Here is an 8,460-nt window from a genome sequence, read left to right on the forward strand (position 1 = left end):
CCGTGGGCGCCCCGAGGCTCTCCGGCCCGCGCGGGGAGCTGGCAGACGCTGGCAGACGCGCAGCGAAGGCTCCCCGGGCTTTCCAGATGCTCACAGCGACTTCTGATCCCCTGCACAGCAAGAACATTTTCGCACCCAGTTACAGTGCCAAACACCATTTTCGTTAGGGCAGTGTTTTAAAAATGAGAAATTATGCAAGTAACTCATGAGATACATGTGCATTATGAAAAATTGGAACACAGAAGTGTAAAGGTTTTAAGTTGTGGTCTACCGGTACTCCTCTCCCATCCTGCTCCTCTCTAGACGTGACCACTGCTGACGTTTTATTTAGTACCCAATGACCATAAGAAGTAGGGTTTATGATGGGTTTTCGAAGTGTCCAACTGTTCTAAGCGTTTTAGGTTATCCCATTTGCTCTTCACAATAATCCTATGACTTACAGGATTCCTATACTAGATACACAGAGAAATCAGGCAATGAATTTAAATAACTTGCTGAAGGTTACCCATTAGAAATTGATGGGTCGTGATTCCAAATTATCCCAAAACTTTAGCCAGTAGGCGATGTTGACTTTGCTAGAGTAGGCTTATATTGAGGAATACATGGGTGACATTCTGTTAGGTAAAAGGATGAATACCTGGACTTATTTTGTGTGTGGTGAAGAAAATGAAGTTTTCAAACTGATTAATTAGCTAATCAGGTATTGTGTGGGAATTCAATCCGGGTTTTCAGAAGCTAAAGGTGTTAAAGGAGTTTGCTTCACTGAGATACTTTCTCCCTATTGGTTGATGCTTATTAGGTTCCTGACCGTTATAAAAAGAATTGGGTAGGTGTTGGGGAGCAATAAATAATTAGTTGAGGCCATTAGTGTAGCCTTCTGACAACTTGCAGGTAACAGAAATTCAGCTTCTTAGCCTTCTAGATACTTAATCTGAAGTTTGCTGACTGGTTTATGGCTATGAAATTACACTATGTAGATTGCTAACATTTATTGTCAGGATGATAGCAAAATTTAGGTGAAGTGTCTTGGGCTCTAAGGCAAAGGTGAGGATATGGTTTACCTTATTAATATATTCTAGAATTTTCTTTTAGTTTTAAACAGAATATTTTTTATTTTCTTCCTTTCATTTTTGTTGTTGTTGGTTAAAGCAGTTCTCCTTAAAACTCAATGTAATCATGTATGTTTTTAAAATGGCACTTTAAAGTTTTAGGTAGATTTTGCTATTTAAATTACAGCAAGGTTTTGGAAGTGAAATCTCAAAGTGCAGTTTTATGAAATTCATTTGTAGCAGTAGGTTAAATGTTTTCAGGGTTCATGATTTCACAAACTGCAGTTTAAAATACATTTAAAATATTTACAAGAGGTGCTGATTAAAAGTTTGAAAAGTGTTTTAAGATGACAAAGATTTTATTGAACGGTGTCTTTAGTATAGACTTCTTTACGTGTGTTTTTGCACTTTGATTATGACAAAAGCAGCCAGCCTCTTTACCTGCTTGGCAAGAGAGAATTTGAACATGTAAACTAGCAGTCAACAGTGAAAAGAGCTGCATTCATTTTTTGCATCCTTTTATATGTAAAGAGGAGATTGCTTGATTCATATGCAGTTTAGGGATATTGGCCTTTGTGTGGGTGGATTTGTTCTATTTTTCTAAAAAGGATGTAAATTGTAGTCCTGAGAAGCTCATATAGTATCTATGTTTTATAGTAGGAGAACTTGTCAGCCTGTGACCTAGCAGCGTGCAACCTGACTAGCAGTTGTTGTCTCAGTTAGTAGGAGAGCTTACAGATCAAGTTAAAAGTAACCTATATAATATTGAGAGATGGTGTTTATAAACAAAATGTGTTATTGAGTATAAGGAGAATAGGTTTTTTAATGTTGATTATGGTTATATGACAATAAACCTTGAACTAATCATTGAATACCCACAATTTCCTTGGAAGTTGTTATTTCCTACAATTCGTTGTACTCTGTTGGCAAATAGTTTTTCATTTCTCTGTGGAATACAAGCTATTAATTAGAGTAAATATAACTGGTACAGCTATCTCTCTCTTGTATACTCTTAGGGGTAAAGAAGATGTATTTAATATTATAGAGAAGAATCATATTTAGAAAAAAAGACTTGTTACTGGTAAAATGTACATGCTAAGCTATGAAAGGTTTACTCAAAGATAGTGATTTGTTTTTCCATTATTTGAATAGTAATACAGTAGGGAAGAATTTAACTAGAAGTTCTTACTTCACTAATCACCTTGAAAATCTTTTTATGAAACTGAAGGATAGCAGCCTTACAAACAGACATCAGAAATGATTGATCAATTTTGGTAAGCAGGTGTCAAAATTAATTGGTTGGTTCCATGGTAACTTAGCTATTTTCTACTGTAGAGTTTCACTAGGGAATAAAGTATCCTTCTTTACAATGGAAGATTGATGGTTGGGGGAAGAAATGCAGAAGCAAATATGGCATCACAAGTGATACTTCAGTTTCTATCATTGATTCCAGTCTCTGTTTCCCTTTGAAAAGACTAAAACATTCACGATTACAGGCTATTCCTCACAAGGTAAAACAAATGAGCATGATCTTCATTCAGTTAAGACTAAAGGTCTTATGACTGAGAATCAGAAAGGACAGTACCAATTTGAAATATAATGAAGGTTATGATAGACTTTAATTCAAATTACATTTGAGTAGCTTAGTATAGAATTAGCTCGCCTAGCAAGTGCGAGGCCCTGGGTTCGATCCTCAGTACCACATAGAAATGAATAAATAAAGTAATTGTGTCCAACTAAGAAATAAATAAAAAAAAAGAATTAGCTAGAAAACATTTTGCTATAATCCATTTGAGTGAGCAACATTCTTTTTTTAGAATATAGTTTAGAATTATTTTTGTAAAATAGTTGAGATTCATATTTATATAAATTTCCATTTTGGTTCTTAGACATTTTCTTGCTAATGTGGGACTTATAATAATTCTAATTTCTTTAGGTAAACAAAATAACCTAATGTTCTAAGATTGGAAAACATCTCACTATATTGTGAATTATTTATGAATGTAAGTTTATTATATTTATTGAATGTTTTCCTAAAATTACCTGTTTTATCAATATATAAAAATTTAAAAAATGTCTTAGATTACTCAGACTTGGATACTGAATTTCACATGTTTATAATGAAACTATTTCTGGTGACAGCAAAATGAAGATATAATGTCAGAAATTAGGTTGTTGTAAACAAAGATAGACAGGATTAAATGTGTAAACATTTTTCTAAGATGTGTTTAAAAAACACAAGGAATTCTTTCTATTAATTGTAGGGAAACTCTCAGTAACTATAATAAAGTTAAACAGAATGTTCCTTGTCCACAGGTCTTTACTTCAAAGTAAGAGTCTAATAGATAATTTATATTGATGGATTCCTTTTACATTATACACACAATAGGAATAGAAAATAATTCAAATGGACTCTTTCTAGGATTACAAATTGATACAGTGGGATTTTGAAGAAAGGTGTTTCTGTGATTTGACACCTTTCACAGATAAGAGGCACCCCTCTTTTATTCCTTTTTGTTTTTAAAAGTTCCTTGAAAAGTGTTTCTTTCCTTTTGGCTTCAGGCATTTTATATGGTTTACTTCTTTGAGCCTCTTTTCCTGCCTGATCTTTGCTTGGATAAAAACTGATTAGCCTTCTAATATTAACTATTACTTCCTCTTTTTTTTTTTAGAGAGAGAGAGAAAGAGAGAATTTTTTAATATTTATTTTTCAGTTTTCAGTGGACACAACATCTTTTATTTTTATGTAGTGCTGAGGATCAAACCCAGCGCCCTGCGTATGCCAGGCGAGCGCACTACCACTTGAGCCACATCCCCAGCCCAACTATTACTTCTTTTTTTAAAAAAATATTTTTATTAGTTATTGATGTCACTTTATTTATTTATTTGTTTTATATGTGGTGCTGAGAATCGAACCCAATGCCTCTCACATGCCAGGCAAATGCTCTATCACTGAGCCACAACCCCAGCCCCTTAACTATTATTTCTTAAGTACTACTTTCTTTAAAAAGGAGGCTTCTCTGACTCCTGAGATTAGGTTATACGTTGTTTATTTTTTAAAAATTTATTTAATTTTTGGGCTGGGGTTGTGGCTCAGTAGTAGAGTGCTTGCTTCACGTGTGTGAGGCACTGGGTTCAATTCTCAGCACCACATATGAAAATAAGTGAATAAAATAAAGGTCCATTAACAAATTAAAAAAAACTATTAAAAATTTATTTAATTTTTAATTGTAGGTAGATACAATACCTTTATTTTTATTTATTTGTTTTTATGTGGTTCTGAGGATTGAAGCCAGTGCTTTATAGGTGCCAGGCATGTATTCTACCACTGACCTACAACCCCAGCCACACATTATTATATACTCTTAAAGCACAAATTTTCCTTCTTAGTACTTTGAAAATGAAGGACTTTAATTACAGGTGTAATATCTTTAAGTTATTTTGAAGAGTTACTAAAGTATAATGACATACAATAAACTGTACAGTTTAAAATGTACAATGTGAAATTTTTAAAGTTTGTAATCTTAAGTTTTGTATTTTTTGTATATCTATATATCTATATATATCTGAAATTACCACCACAATAAAAATCATAAAAGATATCAGTCACATCAAAAGCTTTAAATACCTCGTTTTCCTTCTAATTGCTTGTTCCTGTCCCTGGATAACTATGCATCTATTGTCTCTTGATATATATTTGTTTGTATTTTCTAGAATTTTATATAAGTGGACTCCTACATTATGTACTTCATTTTGCTTAGCTTCTAGGTACAGTGTATTTATTTTGAGATTCATCAATGGTTATCAGTAGACTATTTCTTTTTATTTATGAATACTGTCCCAGTGTGTGGATACACCACAATTTGTTTGTCCCTTCACCTGCTGATGGGTGTTTGGATTGTTTCTAATTTTTGGCTTTTCCTTATAAAATTTCTCTGAACTTTCATTTACAAGTCTTGGAATGGACATGTATTTTCATTTCTCTTGGGGAAATACTTAAGAGTGGAATGGCTGGATCATATGGCGCATATATATATATATATATATATATATATATTTATTTATTTATTTATATATTTTTAACTTTTAAAAGAAACTGGCAAACTGTTTTCCAAAGTAGTTCTATCATTTGTGTTCCCACCAGTGTGTGAATGTTCTGGTTAATTCACATCCTCACCAATACTTGTTGTGGTTAGTCTTTTTAAACTTTAGCAATTGTAGTAGATGAGTGATACTTCATTGGGGTTTAATTTTCATTTTCCAAAGAATAATGATGTTTAGTATTTCATTGTGTGTTTACTTGCTATCTGTAGATTTTCTTTAGTGACTTGTCTGTTCAAATCTTTTACACAATAATTTTTTTTCTTACTATTGATTTTTATGTGTTCTTTATACTTTCTGTATACTGCTGCAGTCTGGCTGCAGCAAAATAACCAGGGGGTGATGAACAACTTGTGTAGATTGATACAGCAGGAGTAGGAGCCATTTATTGTAGGACAGGAGCAGTATTTATACATTCCACACAGCTTATCTTAATTAGCATAAACTAGATACATCAGTCAACCAATAAGAAATCTCCACACTTAATGGCTCACTGGCGTTACTTCACAAACCACTCCTTCTGGCATTTTGCCAGGCGCCATCCAGACTTGTTTACAGACTCTAACGGTATACTACTTTCTTATCATTTGGAGATATTTTCTGCCATTCTGGAGCTGTCTTTTCATTGTTCTAACAGTGTTGTTCAAAGAACATAAGTTTGAAGTTTCATTGGTTTTGGTGTTGGAGTTAATGCTGGCCCCATAGAGTGAGCTGGGACTTTCCTGATTATTTGCTGGAAAAGTTTGTGTGAATGTGGCATTATTTCTTCATTATGTGCTTGGTAGAATTTATACACACACACACCCACACACACCCACACACACGTGTGTGGGTGTGTGTGGGTGTGTGAGTATATATATAATATATGGATTTATAAACTACTAATTCAATTTATTTATTTAATATGTATCAGGCAATATGACCTGGATTCTTTAACATTTATTGTCATGATATTGTCAGTTTTGGTAAATATTCCATGACATGTGGTGAGGGCTCTGCTATTGATAGTGTAGTGTTGTATAGTTTTAGTTAGCTCAAGTTAGTTGATAGTTCAAATCTTCTAAAACTTTTCTGATTTTCTGTCTGCTTTGTTGGTTGTTGAGAAAAGTGCATTGAAATCTTACATAATAATTTTGTATTTACCTATTTCTCCCTGCAGTTGTATCTGTTTTTGCTTCATGTATTTTGAAGCTCCATTAGGTACATAAAATTTTTGATTATGTTCTTTTGGTAAATTGATCCCTTTAACATCATGAAATGACCATTTTTGAAAACACTATCCTTTTTCCACTGATGTCTTTGCATCTTTGTTGAAAATTAATAGAATATTTTTACCTTCATATCTATTTTTGACTCTATTATGCTCCATTCATCCAAGTGTTTGTCTTTTTTTATGAATTCCCCACTGGCTTTATAACCGTATCTTTATAGTAAGTCTTGAAATTAGATAATGAGATTCCTCCAACTTTATTCTTAATTTTGAGAGTTCACTTGGTTATTCTAGCTCACTTGCTTTTCCATATAAATTTTAGAATTATTTTGTCAATTTCTAAAAAAAAAATCTTGTTGGGATTTTGGTTGAGACTGTGTTGCTGTAATAGGTCATTTTGGGAAGAATTGATAATCTAGATAATATTGAATTTTCTGGTTCATCAGTACAGAATATTTCTTCATTTATTTAGACTTTCATTCATTTTTTTTAACATCAATGTTTTGGAGTTTTCAGATACAAATCCTGGATGTATTTCATTAGATTTATATTGAAATAAATTTTTAATGTGTTTGTAATTGCTAGTATTTCTTTTGTTTTCAATTCCATTTGTTTGTTAACTTTGAAAGGATAGTAAGGGAATATTATAAACAACCTTATGCCCGTAAATTTGCAAACTTAGATGAAATGGACCAATTCTCTATATGACGCAAGTTATCAAAACTCACTCAAAATGAAATAAATAAGATAAATATTCCTACATCTATTAAAGGAATTAAATCCACAGTTGCAAACCTTCTCCCCAAAGAAAATTTCAAGCCCAGAGACATCACTGGTGAATTTTACCAAATATTCAAGAACTTTATACCAGTTCTACAGAAAACAGAATTAAGTTATTAAGTTGATAAGGCTAGAATTACCATGATAAGAAAACCAGAAACACAGCAAGAAGAGCAGTATCTCATGTAAACACAGAAGCAGTAGTCTTTTTGTGAGGCCCTATGTTCAATCTCCAGTGTCACAAAAAAATCTTCAGCAAAGTATTAATTCAAATCTAGCAAAACATAAAAAACATAGTATATTGTGACCAATCATTTGAAAAATTCTCTTTGCTGGTATTCTTTCTTTATTCCTAATATTGGTTAGTTTATGCTTAGTTTCTTCTTGTTTATTTTAGCAAGACATTTGTCAATATTATTGATATTTTTGGAGATTATGTTTGGTTTCATTGACTTCTGCTGTTTTCACTTTCATTTATGCTGTTTCATTGTATTTTAATTTGATTTTCTTATTCTAGTTTCTTAAAGTGAAAGCTTAGATCCTTAGATATATTTCTTTCTTTTTAATAAAATAGTTTTAACATTATGTGGGTTCTTTTAAACATTGCTTTAGCTGCCTCTCACATATTTTGATATATTTTGTTTTCATTCAGTTCAATATGCTAATTTTCCTTGTGATACCTTCTTTGATTTATGGCTTATATATAATTATGTGGTTTAATTTACCAGAGATTTTTCCATTATGTCCAAAAATATTCCATGTGTGATTCCACTTCTTGCAAATCTGTTGTAACTTATTTTCTGGACAAAACATGGTATATTTTGGTGATACTGCATGGCAGTTGAAGTGAGCGTGTCTGCTGCTGAGCATCGTTCAGGTCTTTTGCTTTTCTGCCCATACTCTGTTTACTTGTTCTATTTATAACAGAGGAGTGTTGATGTTGCCAACCATAATTGTGAATATACCTGTTTGTGGCTGCATTTCTTTTGGTCTTACGTCTTGTATTTTGAAGCTTTTTGGTAGGTGTGTGTATAATTAGGTGGTTTGTGTTCTTGGTGAACAGACCTCCTCTTTGTAATTGATGATTCTTTGGTAATTGCTGAAGAACAGTGGCTGTGAATCCACTTAACCCACAGATGCAGACTGATAGACAATAGCTACAACGTTAAAGTGCTGAAAACTTTAGGTTATTGGTTTTAGAAACATTCATCCTATTTTGTCCTGCTAGCAATTTGAAGATGGGATTGTGAGTGATTTGAAGAAGGAATACAACATTTTGAATGGGTGCTTTATTAATAATACTAACAGAAGTTGTGATAT

This window comes from Marmota marmota, unplaced genomic scaffold (genome assembly GCF_001458135.2).
Source record: "Marmota marmota marmota unplaced genomic scaffold, marMar, whole genome shotgun sequence".
Taxonomy (NCBI): domain Eukaryota; kingdom Metazoa; phylum Chordata; class Mammalia; order Rodentia; family Sciuridae; genus Marmota; species Marmota marmota.